This window comes from Anguilla rostrata, chromosome 12 (assembly GCF_018555375.3).
Source record: "Anguilla rostrata isolate EN2019 chromosome 12, ASM1855537v3, whole genome shotgun sequence".
Lineage (NCBI taxonomy): Eukaryota > Metazoa > Chordata > Actinopteri > Anguilliformes > Anguillidae > Anguilla > Anguilla rostrata.
Genome location: NC_057944.1, coordinates 8897184 through 8919061, shown reverse-complemented (window position 1 = coordinate 8919061; position 21878 = coordinate 8897184).

Sequence of the window (21878 nt, the reverse complement as noted above, 5' to 3'; positions counted from 1 at the left end):
GTGTTTATAATGTGCATGCATACACATACACCCGCTCTGATGTAAATGTGGGCGATGAAAAGCTACAGGACGGCAGATCTCCAGGAACAGGTTTGGGCAGCCCTTCCCCATGGGACTTCCAGTCTACTTCCAGCCGCATCACTGCACTAGGAATTGGAGCCATAACAGGACACCTCAACAGCTCAGTCATTTATTTATTTATTGTTTTTATTGTATTTATTGTATTTGTTTTTTTCCATTATGGTGAACAAAATACTGAGTGTAACATTATAAATATTTTTTTTTTTAAAGCGGAAAAAAAATGTGCAAAAAGTGAATGTTTGCATATGAAAAGAGTATTTGTATGAATATGTGTTTGATAATTTCTTTTCTTGGCCACATTTTCATTAAATTTTTTTCCACCCTCTGACCCAAATTCATTTCATGAATCCCAGGGTGAGACGTGAATAAACTTGTACTGTCTTTTTATGTATCATTTTGCCCCCCCGCCCCCCACCTCTTCTTCCCCGTGTCTTTCTCATTGTCCCTGTCTCGCTTTCTCTTCTCTCACAAAGACATCCCATCTTCCTCAGCATTAAACAGGCTGAATGTCTGAAAGGCGATTTAATTGATTCGTCTTCCCATTGTCCGCGATAAGGAGCCGCCCGTCAGTCACCTTGACGGACAGCTCTCAAATCTAACCGAGTGAGTTCGTGGGGGTGGTGGTGGCGGTGGAGGGTTTGTTGGGCTTATACATTAGATTGACACCCCCGGGTGAGCGTTTGCTTTGAATTCTCTGCATTACCCGCTGTTGCCGTCGTTAGCTTCCTCGTTCGCTAGCCGCAGTGTCTCTCGTCTGAAAAGGGGCGGGTCCCTGACCTGGCGGCCTCCTGGCCTTGCTCTCAGATGAGCGGCGTGTGAAGCTTGACTGACGTTCTTGCTTTTTTTTGAGACCAACGTTCAGTAGGTTTCTTTTTTTTTTTCCTTCTTCTTTTTTCCCAAATTGACTTGGATCGTTTGGTAATTTGCAGCGGAAAAGAGAGTTTGCGGTGATTTTGAGCCAACACCTGAACCAGACCTTACTGAAATATACTGGATTAAAAAAAAAGATACATACGTATCAGATGTTTACAAACACCTATGATAACTACTACCCGTACTGATCATTTAAAAATAATGTTTCTCAACGCTCTCTTTGTTTTAAGTGTACGTCCAATTTGATAGACACGTACATGCATATGCATACATGTGCACACACAGAAACACAAACACACACACACACACGCAATCTGCTTCATGGCAACATTGGCAGAAACTGGGATCAGGTAGAATTGACTTCCAGTCCTGAAGTAATGATTGAATGGAAAATGTCACTTGAATAATGGCTTCAAACTGTGAGATTTTTGCAGTTGCGGCCTCTAGGTGGTGCTGTAGTCCTTGGTTTCCCTAGATCTGCTGCTGTTGAAAGAACGCGTGTAGCACAGTTCAGAGAGGACAGGTCAGTTGTGGCTAATTGAAGGGCAGATGCTTATTGTGGTGTAGATTCTATTTAAATGATTCCACCATTATTACTCCCCCCGGTCCGGCACTGTGTACGTGTCTGTGTATTGGGCACATGTACATCATTTGCATGTGTTTCTGTCCACAGGAGTATACATTTTTGTGCATATTTGTGTGTTTACATATGCCTGTGCGTGTTTTCGAAAACCAAATTTCTCAATGTAATGGCAGAAGAAAAGTCTCAAATATGCAAATGGTTATTTGCAGCACCCAGGAAGTTTTAGAGGGTTGAGATAAGAGATGGTGAATTATTAAAATGGGTAAATATGTCAGAAAAACAGCAGAAGCAGAGTCATATATCCAAGAGCAGTCAAAGACCAAGCTATATACAAACTATTAACAAAAATCTTTATGTAATCTTCGGTACACTTTGGAAAAGAAAAATCTTTAATGCGAAATGTCCAGCATTAATTCAAGTCCCCCATTGGGACCAAACGTTCTGTTAGAGTTGAATTAACAGCAGCCTTTTTACTGTGTTACAAGTCTGTTGGTTTCTGTTGGTTAAAGTTGTGTTTCAAATAAAATCAGGTCTGTGGTTAGTCAAACTTTATCCTGGAAAAACAGCATTGTTAGGAATGCCAAATATTGCCTTTATGGACAGCCGGCTAAATAAATCCTTGACAAATGAAGAATAATTAATTTCTGTGACTCAGCCTGGGGATATGATGATATATCTTTAGATTTTCTAAACAGTGAAAAAGTCCCAAATGAACAGCTAAAGCTAAAAGGATTAGAGTTAGGTTTGATTGAAATTGAACTTGATTTGAAATAGCAACAAGAGGAACGGAATTTGAGCATAGTGTTGTGGGAAACGGTGTTCCCCAGGGATTGTAGTTTATATAACTGAACTTGATAAAGATATTGAAGCTCTATTGAGAGCTATTAAGCCCCTGGAAAGTTTGAACACAGGCTTTAAGGCGGGACAGAGTACACTGGGCCTCATGCCCTTCAGTACGCATGTGAATATATGGACAAGTAAACTGCGTGTTTCCTGCTGTGTGTGTGGGTGTGTGTTCTAATGTCAACGTGCGTAAGGTAGGCTTCTCAGTGGCTGCTAACATCTGTCTTTGTGCGTTCACCTTCGCTCGTTGAACTCGGCACTCATGTCATACACACATACGTACGTAAATAAATATGTGTGTAGAAACACTACATGGCCAAAAGTAAATGCACACCTGACATCTAACCCAAAATTATGGGCATTAATATGGAGTTGGTCCACCCTTTGCTGCTGTAACATCTTCCATGCTTCTGTGAAGGGTTACTAGATACTAGATGATGGAGCTTTGCTGCAGGGATGTGCTTCGATTCAGCCAGAAGAGCATTAGTGAGGTTGGACACTGATTGGGCAATTAGGCCTGACTCACAATTGGCTTTCCAGTTGATCCCAAATGTGTTGGATGGGGTTGAGGTCAGGGCTCTGTGCAGGCCAGTCGAGTTCTTCCACGCCGTTGTCGACAAAACCATTCCTATATGGGCCTCGCTATGTGCCCTATGTGCTATGTGCACTATGTGCCCAATGTTGCCCTGCCCCACACTGTTGAGGATGAACAGAATCATCTAGAATGTGATTGTAGCATTAAGATTTGCCTTCACTGGAACAGAGGCCTAGCCTAAGCATGAAAAAACAGCCTCAGACCAAGGAGTGTCCAGATACTTTTGGTCATATAGTGTACATACATACATACACACCTACATATGTGCGTGCTTTCTTGTGTGCTCTCACATGAAGTGAAGATGAATGGACAAGATGAGAAAATGCAGCTGCCGATCTCAGGTCAGTCCTTGGGGCAGGGACGCAGGTGGGCTGGGCTGCTGATCGCAGCTCAGTCTGCAAAGCAGGGAATCCAAGTCCAGGTTTTTAAAAAAAAAAATCCAGTCCGGGTATTGTTTTTAATCCAGTCCGGTTTTTTTAAAAATCCGGTCCTGGTTTTCCTTTTTGAATCCAGTCCGGTTTTTAAAAAAAATCCGGTTTCCGGGTTTTCCTTTTTGAATCCAGTCCGGTTTTTAAAAAAATCCGGCCTGGTTTTCTTTTGAACGTCCGGTTTTTTTAAAAATCCGGTCCTTTTTTGAATCCAGTCCGTTTTTTAAAAAATCGGTCGGTTTTTGATCGTCGTTTTTTTTTTAAATCCGTCCGGTTTTTTTTAATCCAGTCGGTTTTCCTTTTCAGGTCCTTTTTAAATCCGTCCGTTTTTTTTAATCCAGTCCGGTTTTTTTAAATCCGTCGGTTTTTTTAATCGGTCCGGTTTTTTGAAAAGTCCGGTTTTTTAAAATCCGGTTCCGTTTTTTAAAATCCGGTTTTTTTTTAAAATCGGTCCGGTTTTTTTCTTTAAAAATCCGGTCCGGTTTCCTTTTTGAATCCAGTCCGGTTTTTTTAAACCTGCGGTTTTCCTTTTGAATCCAGTCGGTTTTTTAAAAATCCGGTTCGGTTTCTTTTGAATCCATGTTTTTTAAAAATCGGTCCGGTTTCCTTTTGAATCCAGTCGGGTTTTTAAAAATCCGGTCGGTTTCCTTTTTGAATCCATCCGGTTTTTTTAAAATCCGGTCCGGTTTTCTTTTTGAACCGTCTTTTTTTAAAAATCCGGTTTCCTTTTGTCCAGTCCGGTTTTTTAAAATCCGGTCTCGGTTTTCCTTTTGAATCCAGTCCGTTTTTTTAAAAATCCGGTCCGGTTTCCTTTTTGAACCACCGGTTTTTTTTAAAAATCCGGTCCGGTTCTTTTGATCGCGGTTTTTTAAAATCCGGTCCGGGTTTTCCTTTTGAATCCAGTTTGTTTTTTGATTCCGTTTTCCGGTTTTTTTTTAAAATCCGTCCGGTTTTTTTAAACCGTCGGTTTTTTTTGAATCCGTCGGTTTTTTTTTAATCCGCGGTTTTTTGTCGTTTCTTGATCCAGTCCGGTTTTTTTAAAAATCCGGTCGGTTTTCCTTTTGAATCCAGTCGGTTTTTTTTAAAAATCCGGTTTCGGTTTCCGTTTTGAATCCATCCGGTTTTTTTAAATCGTCCGGTTTTTTTAAATCCGTCCGGGTTTTTTTTAAAATCCGTCGGTTTTTTTTAATCCGTCGGTTTTTTTAAATCCGCTTTCCTTTGTCGTCGGTTTTTAAATCGTCGTTTTCTTGAACCGTCGTTTTAACCGGCGTTCTTTGATCCAGTCGTTTAAAATCGTCGGTTCTTGACAGCGGTTTTAAACGGTCGGGTTTCCTTTGAATCCGCGGTTTTTAAATCGTCGGTTTCTTTGAATCCAGTCGTTTTAAAATCGTCGGTTTCTTTTGACAGTCGGTTTTAAAATCCGTCCGGTTTCCTTTATCCGTCGTTTTTAAAAATCGGTCGGTTCCTTTGAATCAGTCCGGTTTTAAATGGTCGGTTTTCTTTGATCAGTCGGTTTTAAAAATCCGGTCGTTCCTTTTGATCGTCGGTTTTTAAATCGGTCGGTTTTTTGAATCAGTCGTTTTTTAAAATCTCGGGTTTCCTTTGATCGTCGGTTTTTAAATCGGTCCGGTTTTCCTTTGATCAGTCGTTTTTTTAAATCGTCGGTTTCCTTTTGATCCAGTCGGTTTTAAATCCGTCGGTTCTTTGAATCCGTCGGTTTTTTTAAATCGGTCGGGTTTCTTTTTGAATCCAGTCGGTTTTTTTAAATCGGTCGGTTCCTTTGAATCAGTCGGTTTTTAAAATCCGGCGTTTCTTTTGAATCCGTCGTTTTTAAAATCGGTCCGGTTCTTTGATCGTCGGTTTTTAACGGTCGGTTTTCCTTGAATCAGTCGGTTTTTAAATCGGTCGGTTCTTTGAATCCAGGGTTTTTTAAATCGTCGGTTCCTTTGATCGTCGTTTTTAAAATCGGTCGGTTCTTTGATCAGTCCGTTTTAAAATCGTCCGTTTTTGAATCCAGTCGTTTTAAAATCGGTGGTTCCTTTTTGAATCGTCGTTTTAAAATCGGTCGGTTTTCTTTGAATCCAGTCCGGTTTTTAAATCGGTCTGGTTTTCCTTTGAATCAGTCGTTTTTAAATCGTCCGTTTCTTTGAATCCAGTGTTTTAAAAACCGTCCGGTTTCTTTGATCCAGTCGTTTTTTAAAATCCGGTCGTTTCCTTTGAATCCGTCGGTTTTAAATCGGTCGGTTCTTTTAATCAGTCGGTTTTTTTAAATCGCGGTTCTTTGATCCGTGGTTTTTAAACGTCGTTCCTTTGAACCAGTCGTTTAAACGTCGTTCTTGACCTCGTTTTAATGGCGTTCTTGACAGCGGCGGTCCGGTTTTCCTTTTTGAATCCAGTCCGGTTTTTTTTAAAAATCCGGTCCTGGTTTTCCTTTTTGAATCCAGTCCGGTTTTTTTAAAAATCCGGTCCGGTTTTTCTTTTTGAATCCAGTCCGGTTTTTTTAAAAATCCGGTCCGGTTTTCCTTTTTGAATCCAGTCCGGTTTTTTAAAAATCCGGTCCAGGTTTTCCTTTTTGAATCCAGTCCGGTTTTTTTAAAAAATCCGGTCCGGGTTTTCCTTTTTGAATCCAGTCCGGTTTTTTTAAAAATCCGGTCCGGGTTTTCCTTTTTGAATCCAGTCCGGTTTTTTTAAAAATCCGGTTTCCGGGTTTTCCTTTTTGAATCCAGTCGGTTTTAAAATCCGGTCTGGTTTCCTTTGAATCAGTCCGTTTTAAAAAATCCGGTCCTGGTTTTCTTTTGAATCCAGTCGGTTTTTAAAAATCCGGTCCGGTTTTCTTTTTGAATCCAGTCCGGTTTTTTTTAAATCCGGTCCGGTTTTCCTTTTTGAATCCAGTCCGGTTTTTTTAAAAATCCGGTTCCTGGTTTTCCTTTTTGAATCAGCCCGGTTTTTTAAAAATCCGTCCTGGTTTTCCTTTTTGAATCCAGTCCGGTTTTTTTAAAAATCCGGTCCGGGTTTTTCTTTTTTGAATCCAGTCCGGTTTTTTTAAAAATCGGTTTGGTTTTCCTTTTTGAATCCAGTCCGGTTTTTTAAAAATCCGGTCCTGGTTTTCCTTTTTGAATCCAGTCCGGTTTTTTTAAAATCCGTTTCCGGTTTTTTTTTGAACCCAGTCGGTTTTTAAAAATCCGGTTTCCGGTTTCTTTTGAATCCATCCGGTTTTAAAAAATCCGGTCCTGGTTTTCCTTTTTGAATCCAGTCCGGTTTTTTTAAAAATCCGTCCGGGTTTTCCTTTTTGAATCCAGTCCGGTTTTTTAAAAATCCGGTCCGGGTTTCCTTTTGAATCCAGTCGGTTTTTAAAAATCCGTCCGGTTTTCTTTTTGAATCCAGTCCGGTTTTTTTAAAAATCCGGTCCTGGTTTTCCTTTTTGAATCCAGTCCGGTTTTTTTTAAAAATCCGGTCCTGGTTTTCCTTTTTGAATCCAGTCCGGTTTTTTTTAAAAATCCGGTCCTGGTTTTCCTTTTTGAATCCAGTCCGGTTTTTTAAAAAATCCGGTCCTGGTTTTCCTTTTTGAATCCAGTCCGGTTTTTTTAAAAATCCGGTCCGGGTTTTCTTTTTTGAATCCAGTCCGGTTTTTTTTAAAAATCCGGTCCTGGTTTTCCTTTTTGAATCCAGTCCGGTTTTTTTTAAAAATCCGGTCCTGGTTTTCCTTTTTGAATCCAGTCCGGTTTTTTTTAAAAATCCGGTCCTGGTTTTCCTTTTTGAATCCAGTCCGGTTTTTAAAAATCCGGTCCTGGTTTTCCTTTTTGAATCCAGTCCGGTTTTTTTAAAAATCCGGTCCGGGTTTTCCTTTTTGAATCCAGTCCGGTTTTTTTAAAAATCCGGTCCTGGTTTTCCTTTTTGAATCCAGTCCGGTTTTTTTAAAAATCCGGTCCTGGTTTTCCTTTTTGAATCCAGTCCGGTTTTTTTAAAAATCCGGTCCGGGTTTTCCTTTTTGAATCCAGTCCGGTTTTTTTAAAAATCCGGTCCGGGTTTTCCTTTTTGAATCCAGTCCGGTTTTTTAAAAAATCCGGTCCTGGTTTTCCTTTTTGAATCCAGTCCGGTTTTTTTAAAAATCCGGTCCGGGTTTTCCTTTTTGAATCCAGTCCGGTTTTTTTAAAAATCCGGTCCTGGTTTCTTTTGAATCCAGTCCGGTTTTTAAATCCGGTCCGTTCTTTTGATCCAGTCCGTTTTTTTAAAATCCGTCGTTCCTTTTGAATCCAGTCCGGTTTTTTTTAAAAATCCGGTCCTGGTTTTCCTTTTTGAATCCAGTCCGGTTTTTTTTAAAAATCCGGTCCTGGTTTTCCTTTTTGAATCCAGTCCGGTTTTTTTAAAAAATCCGGTCCTGGTTTTCCTTTTTGAATCCAGTCCGGTTTTTTTAAAAATCCGGTCCGGGTTTTCCTTTTTGAATCCAGTCCGGTTTTTTAAAAAATCCGGTTTCCGGGTTTTCCTTTTTGAATCCAGTCCGGTTTTTTTAAAAATCCGGTCCGGGTTTTCCTTTTTGAATCCAGTCCGGTTTTTTAAAAAATCCGGTCCGGGTTTTCCTTTTTGAATCCAGTCCGGTTTTTTTAAAAATCGTCTGGTTCCTTTGAATCAGTCGGTTTTAAAATCGTTCCGGTTTCCTTTTGAATCCAGTCCGGTTTTTTTTAAAATCCGGTCCGGGTTTTCCTTTTTGAATCCAGTCCGGTTTTTTAAAAAATCCGGTCCAGGTTTTCCTTTTTGAATCCAGTCCGGTTTTTTTTTAAAATCCGGTCCGGGTTTTCCTTTTTGAATCCAGTCCGGTTTTTTTTTTAAATCCGGTTCTGGTTTTCCTTTTTGAATCCAGTCCGGTTTTTTTAAAAATCCGGTTTCCGGGTTTTCCTTTTTGAATCCAGTCCGGTTTTTAAAAAAATCCGTTCCGGGTTTTCCTTTTTGAATCCAGTCCGGTTTTTTTAAAAATCCGGTCCGGGTTTTCCTTTTTGAATCCAGTCCGGTTTTTTTAAAAATCCGGTCCTGGTTTTCCTTTTTGAATCCAGTCCGGTTTTTTTAAAAATCCGGTTTCCGGGTTTTCCTTTTTGAATCCAGTCCGGTTTTTTAAAAAATCCGGTCCTGGTTTTCCTTTTTGAATCCAGTCCGGTTTTTTTAAAAATCCGGTCCGGGTTTTCCTTTTTGAATCCAGTCCGGTTTTTTAAAAAATCCGGTTTCCGGGTTTTCCTTTTTGAATCCAGTCCGGTTTTTTTTTAAATTCCGGTCCTGGTTTTCCTTTTTGAATCCAGTCCGGTTTTTTTAAAAAATCCGGTCCTGGTTTTCCTTTTTGAATCCAGTCCGGTTTTTTAAAAAAATCCGGTCCGGTTTTCCTTTTTGAATCCAGTCCGGTTTTTTAAAAATCCGGTTCCGGGTTTTCCTTTTTGAATCCAGTCCGGTTTTTTAAAAAATCCGGTCCGGGTTTTCCTTTTTGAATCCAGTCCGGTTTTTTTAAAAATCCGGTCCGGGTTTTCCTTTTTGAATCCAGTCCGGTTTTTTTAAAAATCCGGTCCGGGTTTTCCTTTTTGAATCCAGTCCGGTTTTTTTAAAAATCCGGTTTCCGGGTTTTCCTTTTTGAATCCAGTCCGGTTTTTTTAAATCCGGTCCATGGTTTTCCTTTTGAATCCAGTCCGGTTTTTTAAAAATCCGGTCCGGGTTTTCCTTTTTGAATCCAGTCCGGTTTTTTTAAAAATCCGGTTCGGGTTTTTTTTGAATCCAGTCCGGTTTTTTAAAATCCGGTCCGGTTTTCCTTTTTGAATCCAGTCCGGTTTTTTTAAAAATCCGGTCCGGGTTTTGTTTTTGAATCCAGTCCGGTTTTTTAAAAAATCCGGTCCGGGTTTTCCTTTTTGAATCCAGTCCGGTTTTTTAAAAAATCCGGTCTGGGTTTTGTTTTTGAATCCAGTCCGGTTTTTTAAAAAATCCGGTCCTGGTTTTCCTTTTTGAATCCGGTCCGGGTTTTACTTTTTGAATCCACAACGGATGGCAACACTGAAGCACATTTCTAGTTACTTTTGCTAGCTTAATTTACGGTTGCCTAGCATCCCGCAAATCGGAATCGTCCTTTATTTGGAAAGTTGAATAGGCGTTCCGTCTTTAACTCATGGCTACTGGACGCATTTTCATCCGTAGGTTTGTGAATGATAACAAGGGATAACAAGCATGCCGTGATACCATTCTGACCTAAAACCAAGAATGGTAATATTGACTAAGTGACAGGTGACTTTTAATTAACTGGCATTCAAACCCCGTTTCAGAGGGTCTTCCCTCATTAAAAAGTACTGAAATCACTACACAAAACCTATTTGTGTGGGTAGAGGCTATGTAGTGACATGTAGGAATTGTGCAGTGAATGTATGGTTTATGTACATAAACCATACATTCACTCACGATACACCAGTAGATTTTTGTAGAGTTCTGTAGCAAAACAGTAGTGTTTCCAGTAGTAATCAAGCAGAGTGTTTTTCTACTTGGTGTTAGTAATGAATAAGTTGTCAAAACACTACTGCTTCACTACACAGACTTTTAAATAGTAATCATGTAGAGGTTCTGCTACTTACTTGACCCATTTCAAACGACGACTGAAGACTCACCTCTCCCCATCCCTCCCTACCCCCCTGTAAATGACTGTAAGCTTAGGGTTGTAACTAGGCAGCTGTTTCGTAGGTGACTTAGGTGCATTAACTGTCTTAACTACTGCTTGTATTTTTTCCATAGATTGCGTTGTTGCCGTTCTCGTTGTGTTAGTGTTAATCAGTTTAACCTTCAGGGTCCAAGTTCAACTATGTGGTTGTTCCCTGCACTTGGACTGGTACTTCTCTCTAGGGGTTTCGTCATACTTGTTCCTGGTTATGGTTATACACTTTGTTGTACGTGTATAACATAAGAGCGTCTGCCAAATGCCTGTAATGTAAATGTAATGTAATGCTTGTATAGTGAATATGTAGTCACAACACTACAGCAAGACTACTCATGGTGGCCATTTTATGTCATGAACATAGCCAGCATTAGCCCGCCGATAGGCCTATTTCACATTTCCGGGTATGTAAACCAGATGTAGGGGTCTCTCATTACCGGTTAGCTTAATCGCCTCCAAAAACAATGGCAGCAATGAAGAGAAGTGTTGTAGCGTTCCTCTGTCCCTACATCATTTTACAATCAAAGCACTTGGTAGAATCAACAGCTGATGTCCAGTCACACGCAGTTTGTTTTTGTATGATTGACTTGCTCTGCATAAACTACAAAGCTAAACGTGAGTTTCTTTTTCAAAGTTGTAAACTAAAGAGAGATGTCAAGCCGATCAGTTGCAGTGGAACAGCGACGAAACAGGTATTCTCCTAAACAGCAATCAAGCCTACCATGGTCAATGTTAGCTAACATTACTGTTAGCCTGTGTTCATTCAGATGATCATCTTCAAACGTTATTAACTTATTTGCAGAGTGAAAGTAACGCCAGGCCAAGGCGTCCGCCTAGTTTTAGGAGGGCAAGTGCAGCACCAGCACCCACAAAAGATGACGACTTAATTGCAAGGATACTGGCACAAAACAAGAAAAGATTGTCACGGGTAATAATAGCTTCTACCTACCCAGCATGTTTTTAGATTCATAGCCTAAATGCAATCTGTTTGATAGACTAACCCTAAGTGAAATAGGGCTAATGGGGGAAATATCTTTTCTTTCAGGAAAAAGAAACACTGCTTCTCTTTTCAGGTGTTAGTTTTTAGATGTCTAATGTTCATTTAACTTAAGCAGTTATTTCTACATTTTAGAGCATTGGTGGCTCAGTGGTAGAGCTCTCATAGTCATTGTTGGTATCACTCTCTCTCTCTCTCTCTCTCTCTCACACACACACACACACCAACAAACTTTGAGGCACTGCGCTGCAAAACATTTAATAAATACGTTCTGTGCTTCAGCCATTACGTATGTTTCTTCAAATCGATTCATATCATTGTGGATAATGGCCACAAGATAAAAATGCCCATTCTGTTTGCAACATAGGACTTTGATTTCGCTAACTAGTTCTTTAATTTACTGCGCATTTTTGAAATGTGATCGCTATATTCTGTAGTCGCCCCCACCGAGGCAGCGCACAGCAGGCAGCGGGCTGAGAGCTGACCATTCCCGGCTATCACTCAGGGAAACTCTCGCATCGAGGAGGAGGAGGCGTCAGGTGCGGGAGCTAGCGAGACACAAGCCTGGTGTGGCAGCTGGATTTCTTTCAAACCCCCGCAACCTATACATCAAAATGAAGCTGAGAACCTGTAGTTTTTAGCTGTTGGCTATGTGTTAATTTCCTCCATTAAAAAAAACAAAAACAAAAAAACAGTCCAAATATTGAAAAACCAACGTTTTTACCTGTAACATGCTGTATGTATCAGCCATAGGTCTTGGCTATCAAATGAACACGAAATTCAGTCCAAATTTCATGGTAACAGGTGCCATTAAGGGAAAATATGAGGACATCAGATGGTTTGCAGTGTATCCCAGTGTTCGAATTACGAGGGGGATTGAGGGGGTCTGACCCCCCCAATTAAAACTTGGACCCCCCCCAAAAGAGGTAAAAACAACAGATCGGGGGTGTCGAAACATTTATATAGCCTATCCTTCTTACCTGTAATCTTAAATATTACAATATATTTCCCATCAGTGGCGTCACTAGGGTTGGTGTCTTGGTAATAACTGTAAAAAGTTTCAATCATTTTTACATTTTTTATATAATCTTTTTAAATCATAAAAAATACACTTCCAAATAAGAGGTTTAGATAAACTGGACTTGAGGTAAATTGAACCTGTATCTTGATATGCCCCATAGATGCCATAATGAAGCAGCTAAGAAAAAAAAAAAACACTTCTAGGATAGGAATTACTGAAAATAGGCCTACTATAAAAATGACACAGGTTAAAAAAAAACAGAATTATCCTTTTGGCTCGCCACTAGCTCCCTTGACCCTATCCCCACTATGTTTTGTTAAAACCGTGTTTAATCGTGTGAGAGGGTGTAGTACTGCCGATTGTAAATCATTCCCTGCTTCCTGGTCTCTCACCCCTGGCACTGAAAACTGTGTGTGTGTGTGTGTGTGTGTGTGTGTGATCTCAGTATTTAATTTCAAACTGAAGGAGAACAACTTGCAATTTACAGCACTGTACTTCAACCTAAATTATGAATATAATCTCATCTAAATTAGTATTGCAAATGGTACAAGAGGCCTGCTTAATTTAAGCCACTGTCTCTGTGATGCTCACATCAGGAGTTATAGAGTCAAATAGAACACCCCCTAAATGGGTGAGGATTGCCCAGATTGTGGCATCTGTGCGAAGGGGTTAAGCAGTCCCTGTGATGACCGTATTGCAGCATCTATTTTCACAGAAAAACACTTATCTGGTGCACCTGAACACTATGGGAATCATTATCTGCCTTTTCCTTTTTGAATCCAGTCCGGTTATTTTAAAAATCCGGTCTGGGTTTTCCTTTTTGAATCCAGTCCGGTTTTTAAAAAAATCCGGTCCGGGTTTTCCTTTTTGAATCCAGTCCGGTTTTTTTAAAAATCCGGTCCGGGTTTTACTTTTTGAATCCAGTCCGGTTTTTTTAAAAATCCGGTCCGGGTTTTCCTTTTTGGATCCAGTCCGGTTTTTTCAAAAATCCGGTCTGGGTTTTGTTTTTGAATCCAGTCCGGTTTTTCTAAAAATCCACAACGGATGGCAACACTGAAGCACATTTCTAGTTACTTTTGCTAGCTTTATTTACGGTTGCCTAGCATCCCGTAAATCGGAATCGTCCTTTATTTGGAAAGTTGAATAGGCGTTCCGTCTTTAACTCATGGCTACTGGACGCATTTTCATCCGTAGGTTTGTGAATGATAACAAGGGATAACAAGCATGCCGTGACACCATTCTGACCTAAAACCAAGAATGTTAATATTGACTAAGTGACAGGTGACGGCAAACTTTTAATTAACTGGCATTCAAACCCCGTTTCAGAGGGTCTTCCCTCATTAAAAAGTACTGAAATCACTACACAAAACCTATTTGTGTGGGTAGAATGTAGTGACATGTAGGAATTGTGCAGTGAATGTATGGTTTATGTACTACTCACAATACACCAGTAGATTTTTGTAGAGTTCTGTAGCAAAACAGTAGTGTTTCCAGTAGTAATCAAGCAGAGTGTTTTGCTACTTGGTGTTAGTAATGAATAAGTTGTCAAAACACTACTGCTTCAGAAAGCATAAACATGCTCTGGAAAATTCGCTAAACACGGTTCTGTCCATTTGGTCCCAGTCAAATGGATCTGTAACTGACAACTAAGCCACGAACCCTGCCCCTTTGAGTGCTGTAATGAGTGCCAAGATCAAACAGCAAGCCCCCCCCCCACCTCCCCCAAAACCCACCCCATTTTTTGAGTTTCATGAAAATACACAATGCGCTTGCTGCACGCTGCAAATCTGCATGCGAAATCCGTCGGCACAACTTCAGAAACTTAGCCTCTCTTTTTTTGGGCACGAGATGTCACCCGCCGCACCACTGCGTCCTGATTGCGAGAGTGGCTCGATTACTCTTCGCGCCCGCCAGATTATAACTCAAATACCGTTTCACCATTAACTGGGCAAACCGCGCAAAAAAACAGCTCGTGAGCATGGCGTGTGATGTAAATTGCGATGTCACATTAAAACTGACACTGGTAATTCTGCGCATCGCCAAGCCGTTCGGCTGGCAGATCACACGAGGCACTGTGACAGCTATAGATCGAGCGCGTTTTGCCGCGCAGAGTCAATTCGACGCGGTCGCGGGAGGGAAATTTCTCTTTTATGCATTTGGAAAAGCACACAAATTAAGAAATTACCTCAGAGCAGACCTTGGTCTCGGTGGGCAGGCATAGGTATTGTCAAACCTTATTTACTGGTAAAAACCGAAGTTCTACTTTTAGCAACTAAATTTTGTTTGTGTTCTTTTTTTTTTTTTTTTAAGTATTTGATTATGGCATGGTGCACTGTTCTCAAAATGACAAGTCTACCACTACACCTCCGCAGGGTTACCCCAAATCTTCGGATCACTGTCTTATATCACTTGTATCCTTGGATCTTTACCTCCTAGCCCTTCTGTGTTATACTTGCGGCAGCAGCGCAGAACTGATATTATGACCTAAAGGTCGCAGGTTCGATTCCTGGGTACAACACTGCCATCCTACCATTGAGCAAGGTATTTAACCTGCATTGCTTCAGTATATATCCAGCTGTATAAATGGAGGCACTGTAAATGCTATGTAAAAAAGTTGTGCACGTCGTTCTGGATAAGAGTGTCTGCTAGGTGCCTGTAATGTAATGTAACTTGTATCTTCATCTCACACTTTCGTGTTGCATTTGTACTATCATCTTGACGTTGTAGCTTTTTAATCATATCTCTCGTAGTCATGCCTCACTTCTAGTTTGACTCGCCATAACTTTCCTGACTAAGTCTTTGCTTAGTGGGTGAACTAGACTTGATGTTCATGGCTATGGACACCAGATACTTAATGAGAACTCTACCTTATCAGGCCTGTAGTTCTGTAGTCCTTCAATGAGCGCCTGCCAAATAAAATAAAACGTAATGTAATGTAATGACAACAGCAGCAATCATAGTAATGTAGAGCAGCGTGCTTAAGTACCTGGGCTAGGCCGGCCCTTCCAGTGACATCTTTACTGCCTCAATACATGGAATGAAATGGCACCACTGTGATAAATCTGCGTAATTCTGACTGTGTACAAAGATTAAAAATCCTATTGTATTTATACATTTTATTTTCAACAGGCGTCCACAATATGAGAATTATGGGGCTAATATAAATTGTCAATATCTGTCTGGCCATATTGGCTGGTGATAGCTCCCTGTTTGAGATTATAGCACAAATGCATCCAGCTTACCACATTCATGTAGATGAGCACAGAGATGAATGTACAGTGCGACGGAAAAATATTAGAAATTTTATGTAACTAAATCTTTCATCCTGCTCACTTAATGAAGCACAGAGCACTTTCTCTCTGGTTCATATAGCTTTGTGTGTCTGGCTCGCAAAAATTATAAATTAAAATAAGAGGTTCAGATGTCTGTTGATTGGGCTTTTTTTTTTGAACATTAAATCTTTATTTAATTCACAGAAGCAGCGCATCGGACGAGTCACCCCTCTGACACATCCTGTGTACGTCACCTAATCATATCAACCAAAATCTCAACATCAGGCTAACACAGTGACAACTGTCTTCAGCTTTTATCTGCTCATACCGGTACAACCAAACAGTGCATTTTATTTTCTGTCACGTCTGAGACGCAGACCCCTACATTTGCTCCGTAGCGCATCTTCAGTAATCCGGAGCGAATGATGAAGATCTCGAGTCAGAAGCGGTGCAGATTGGGTTTGTTTGTTTAAATTCTCCCCCGTCTGAAAGCCCAGCGTGTGAGCGGGCTCCGCGCCGTTTGAACCCGAGCCAATAAGACGCGTGCGTGTCACGCCTCTTGTGGAGGGCCCTGCTCGTGCGGCTGATTGGGTGTATTTAATCCTAATTAGCGAGCCGTTCTGACGGCGGGAAGAGGCAGGTGTTAACGAGGGGTCTGATTGGAGTGTTCCTAGAAGCCGTCGGGGACGCTCTTGGTCTTGCTGCGCTTTTTATTCTTTATTCTTTATCTTTGCAGCACATCAGGTCCTCTGCAGTGAAAGTACAGTAGATATTATTATTATTATTATTATTATTATTAATAATAATAAAATGTTAAGATTTTGGCCAGCAATAATTTTTTTAGCGATTAAATGTGTGTAAGGAGAATTTGTCCCAATAGTCTATAAGCGCACTTTTAAAACGCGGAGAAGGCAGAAGTCCAATATTTCAAATATTTCTGAACTTGAAACATGACATGCAAAAAGAAAAGAAAAATAAAAGCTAAAAGTTTAAAAGTGAACAAAGAGGCGTGGCAGTAATATTTTAGGCCTGACGTGTAAAAAAATACCTGATCCTAGATGAACATAACTGATGTCATAGTAATTGCAACTGATGTCAGAAACAACCACCGAAGTGCTGAAGTTGGCCTGGAACAACCTGGTACGAGTAGCCGAGGTGTTTTCCCTGTTTTACTGAGCGGCACACATGCAGATCCGAGCCAATTCCGTTTGATCCACCCCTGTTACAATGTGTACAGAAGGGCAGCGTTTATATCATGGGTTTGGGCCACAGTGAACACTGGCCTTTCATTGACACGAGTGCGATGATGCGAAGCCAGCTGAAAACACCGCCGAAGAAAGGGGGGTTGGGCTGTGGGACCCGAGCAAGCCTGCTCACTCACAGAGAGGGGGCCGACTCGCCCGCCAAATAGATCTGGCCTCCCAGCATGCCTGTGGGGGCGTCGCGAGGCGGTGTTAGGGTACAAAGACGTGCATTAAGAGCGGTCCTCTCGCCTGCAAGACGGGGGGCGGGGGGAGGGGAGAGAGGGAGGGAGAGAGATAGAGAGAGAGAGAGGGGGAGAGGGGAGAGATAGAGAGAGAGAGGGAGAGAGTTCTACAGGAACTTTGCAGTGAATGAACTAAGGGAGAAAGCACGCAGGGCCTTCTACGCCATAAAACGACAAATTTGTGTAGAGATTCCAATTAGAATTTGGCTTAAAATCTTTGGAGCTGTAATCGAACCAATTGCTCTTTATGGCAGTGAAGTGTGGGGTCCACTCATCAGTCAAGAATTTGGCAAATGGGACAAACATCCAATTGAAACCCTGCATGCAGAATTCTGTAAACATATCCTGAAATTACATAGAAACACAACAAACAATGCATGCAGGGCAGAATTAGGCCAATACCCATTACTTATTAAAATACAAAAAAGGTCAATCAAATTTTGGAAGCACCTAAAACAAAGTGACCCCCCACTCACATCAATACAAAGCCCTGCAATACCAAGAGTTGAGCAAAGCAAACAATCCCCTCACTCAGCTGGTCCTGAGCCTTAGTTCCCCACATACACTAACACACACTAACACCTCACCTGCTCTGGATCAGAACAAAACTACAAACATAATTAGAATAAACCAAATTGCAACACAGCTGAAACAGAATTATATAACCTACTGGGAAACTAAAACAAAATTGCAAAGTAAAATGAAATGTTATTTCGCCCTAAAAAGACAGTATGCTGTAGCGAACTACCTGACCACAGTTACTGACAAAAAACTGAGAACCACCTTGACGAGGTACAGACTCAGTGAGCACCACTTAGCCATAGAAACTGGCAGGCACAGAAAATCATGGTTGCCAGAAGAAAAAAGATTGTGCCAACAATGCAAAGGCAACCAAATTGAAACGGAAAAACACTTCCTAATGGAATGCACAAAATTTGACCAAATTCGCCAAAAATTCTACCAAAAAATAATCCAGAAATGTCCCCAATTCAATGATATACCCAATGACGATAGATTACCCTACCTATTAGGAGAAGAAAAAGGCTGCTGCATACTAGCAGCACAATTTGTGTTCTCTTGCCATACTCTGAGGGACAATGTGTGACCACCTCATGCACACATTTACACACAGCATACACACGTACAAGCAGACACATAATATTCACTCATGCACATAACACACAGATAGTCAGACACACACACACACACCTAACATCACTTACTGATATTTTTGTATATATTTTTTTAATTTATTTTTTTATATAACGGATTAATTGTATATAGTTGTATGTTATAACCACTGCTTTGGCAACACAAGTGCCTATATTTGTCATGCCAATAAAGCACTTTGAAATTGAAATTGAGAGAGGAGAGAGAGAGGGAGAGAAAGAGTGGGGGAGAGAGAGAGGGAGAGGGAGAGAAAGAGAGAGAGAGAGGGGAGAGATAGAGAGAGAGAGGGGGAGAGGGAGAGGGAGAGGAAACAGCAGGTAGATGGATTCCTGCACATTTACAAAAAGCTGTCAGGCCTTCGGTTCTGTCGGGTAATCTCTCTCCCAACGTGGAAATTGGGACAAGGACTCAAAAAAAAAAAAAAAAAAAAGACTAATTTTTGCTGACGCCACGTAGCGCATTTTTCATGGCGGGTAATAAATGGTAGCTGATTAAGCTCGGACAGCGAGGTCGGCTAGCAGCAGCCCGCTCTGCGCGTCGTGTGTGAAGGCGCATGCAGGCAGGCAGGCGTGTGTACGCACGCACGGGAAAAGAAAGGGAATGTCGCCTCCTCTTGCTTGTCGAGATCCTACCTGCGTTCTCTCCCTGCTATATTTTGCTCGTACGGTGTTGCATTTAGATCATCCTTCAAGGAGTATAACAATGCTGAGATACTGCTAGTACGATGTTTCACGGTGCCTAAAGGATCAACAGAGCCAAAGAATTGTGACTCAAATCTCAAACATGCATCAAATATCCTTACTCCATAGCAAAGCATTTTTGTGGAAAATTTTCAGTAAAATCACTCAGTGAATAAAAGATTTTATTTCCATCATTTATTTTTAGATTTACATTACGTTTTTACATTTTCAGAGGAAAAATCTGTTGAGCATCAGCTTAAAATTAATTTAGATGTTCACCCCTTTGTGAGGTGAGCAAGCACTTTTTTTTATTAACTCCCGGAGATGTTGCTGCTAGCCAATTATTTTTAATGTATGGTTAGCGCAAAGATTTTAGAGCATGTTCCGTGTTGCTTTACTGTGTTACGCTAACACTACCTGCTAATTAATTTATTGTGCAGATAACTAGGATAGAAAAGGGCAAAGAAACGGATTTGGGGCCTCATTTATAAAACATTTCCTTGGATTTAAACATAAAATAGTTTCCCAAGTTATGCTTATACTTGATTCATAAAATAAATGGAGACCAGAAATGGCACTTAAAGTATTTTGCACCTTAACACCTGTGATATATAAATCTCAAATGAGCTTCAATCTGAACTCACGCTGAACATACAATTACCCTCTGTGAATGCCAATAGCAGCCATTTTCCTCTAAATAAGGTCACATTTCAACATTTCTTGCATTCTTTGTGTTTGAACTGATGATGAGTTAAGTTCTATTTTAAAAACCGAGAACATAGCACACTTCATGCACAGCCCTCAAACGTGCAGTGCCTCCACATAACCCAATGGTAGTGAACTTATATCGAGAATAAACTTAACATAGATATGCTCTTGTGCATGTCAAAGTGGGATTTTATAAACAACTACTTAATCATGGTTTTCATTTATGATACAATTTGATAATAAAACCATTTTCTTTCAATCTGATCTGAAGTAAGACCGATCATAAGATCTTAAGACACTGCCTGCATGCTTGTCTGCAGAATTATATTACGTATAAAAACACAAAAATTACTTAGTTGACACATACTCATTGAAAGGGTTGTTTTAGAATGCACCTGGGTTCAGAATGAATACCACCAACTCGGCGATATCTCAACTGAAACAGCAGTTCAAATCAGTCACGCCCCCAAGAAGACAGTGCCCGTGGAAATGCAAGATGAACTTGTGAGGACGTTTAATATGCAGAAGGCCTGCCAAAAATATACTAGCTAAGCTTTGAACCTTCCCAGGGGCGCCGTTAAGCCTACTGTACCAAAATGGCAAATCATGCCACAACCACAGACACTACCAAGATCAGGCTGCATTACCAAACTGGATGACAAGGGTACCTTACCTGTCAGAGAAGTGACCAACAGGCTACCGGCTACAGCACTGACAGAGTTGCTGGAGTTCACTGGTTAAAATGAAAGAGAAATGTCAGCATTGTCTACAGCTTGTCACAGATTTGGGAGTGTGCACAACTCCGGTCCTGGAAGGCTAGTCCGCGTGCTGGTTTTTGATCCAACCAATTACCTAAGTTTAAAGCTAAAGGGGAAAATAAATTTCAGGGCATTAAATTTGTAAAGGTGTAACAGGTCAAAGTTTGGTTTGGGGGCAGGGGAGGGGGGGGGGGGTTGGCTTGCGGGGGTGAATATTGTCTGTATGAGGGTGCATTCTTGCGACAAGTTATGAGATTATTTTCTGTAATTATAATACAATTATTACTACTTACCATTCAGTTCACATGGGGAAGGAAACAATCAATGAAACAGTTCAAAACGGTTTATTTTATTTTTCCAGACAAACACATCGATTTCTGGACCACAGTAGAGGATGGAAACCTTTCACAAACATTTTTTTTTATTATTTGAAAATACAAATATAAAATTATACTTTCCACATCTGAGATGTGAGAGACCCCCATCCACTTAGTTTTTTATTTTACAACAGGGCTTGAGCAAGCCATACAATAAGACCTGGAAGATGCTTCCAGAAGTCATTCGATTCAGTCAGTTCTTCGCCGTAAAAAGTCTTTTAACATTAAAAAATGGGCAAGTGTTAAGAATGGCCAAGGCAATCCTCAGAATAGTGTTATTTTATTCTGGCGGAATCAGATGAAAAAGTCATGTCATTCCCCCCCTTACTCTACACACACCCAATTTCTGTAAAACCGTAGTCAATTCATGTATGTATGTGTTTGTGACAAGTGGTGCTTCGTTTCAGGCTATTTGCTTATCGGGTAAACGGACATGCTGCAGTTAAGACGGCCCATTGGCCCAGTCGAGCCCAGCCGCTGTGGGCCATGTACGATGTGAACAGTAGCGTCGTCGCATCGCTGTGTAACCGCTCTGCATTTCAAATGCGTCGGCACGGCAACATCGGCCGTTAATGTAAATGGTAATGGTAAATGGACTGCATTTATATAGCGCTTTTATCCAAAGCGCTTTACAATTGATGCCTCTCATTCGCCAGAGCAGTTAGGGGTTAGGTGTCTTGCTCAAGGACACTTCGACTTGCCCAGGGCGGGGTTTGAACCGGCAACCCTCCGACTGCCAGACAATCGGTCTTACCTCCTGAGCTATGTCGCCCCTAATGTGCCCTAGGGTTCGTTGGAGACCTCTGAAAAAGGATAGAAGGGGGATTTTACATAGTCTAACATACAAGAATGCGTGTTGGCCAACATGGACACACTCACATGCGCACACATATACACAGTAGATTACACCGTGCTCTCCAAATTCATGTAGTATGAGCTGTAGAGTGAAATCTGGTATTTGTGCTATATACTAGGCAATTTGAGATCAAAAAATGAATATGAAACAAAAGAACAGTAAGTTTTTATTTCATGGTATTTACACGTGTATAAGTTTTACCATTTTACAGAAACAGCTGTTTTTGTGTTCCACCCCCCCCCATTTTCAGCTGAGAAAAAGTATGTTGACGGATGACAGACAGGTATTAACTGTTGTTAACTGTTGGTGTTTCCTTTTGGATTGGTTGTTCACACATAAAATGCCAGTGAGTGTCTAGTCTTAGTTTTCACTTAGTTTTTATTTTCATCTGTGGAGACCCCATACGGATTCAGAAGGCACACACCATCATGAAGAGAATTACCTATGTCTGAAAAACAACGAATCCGTAAGCTGAGAGGA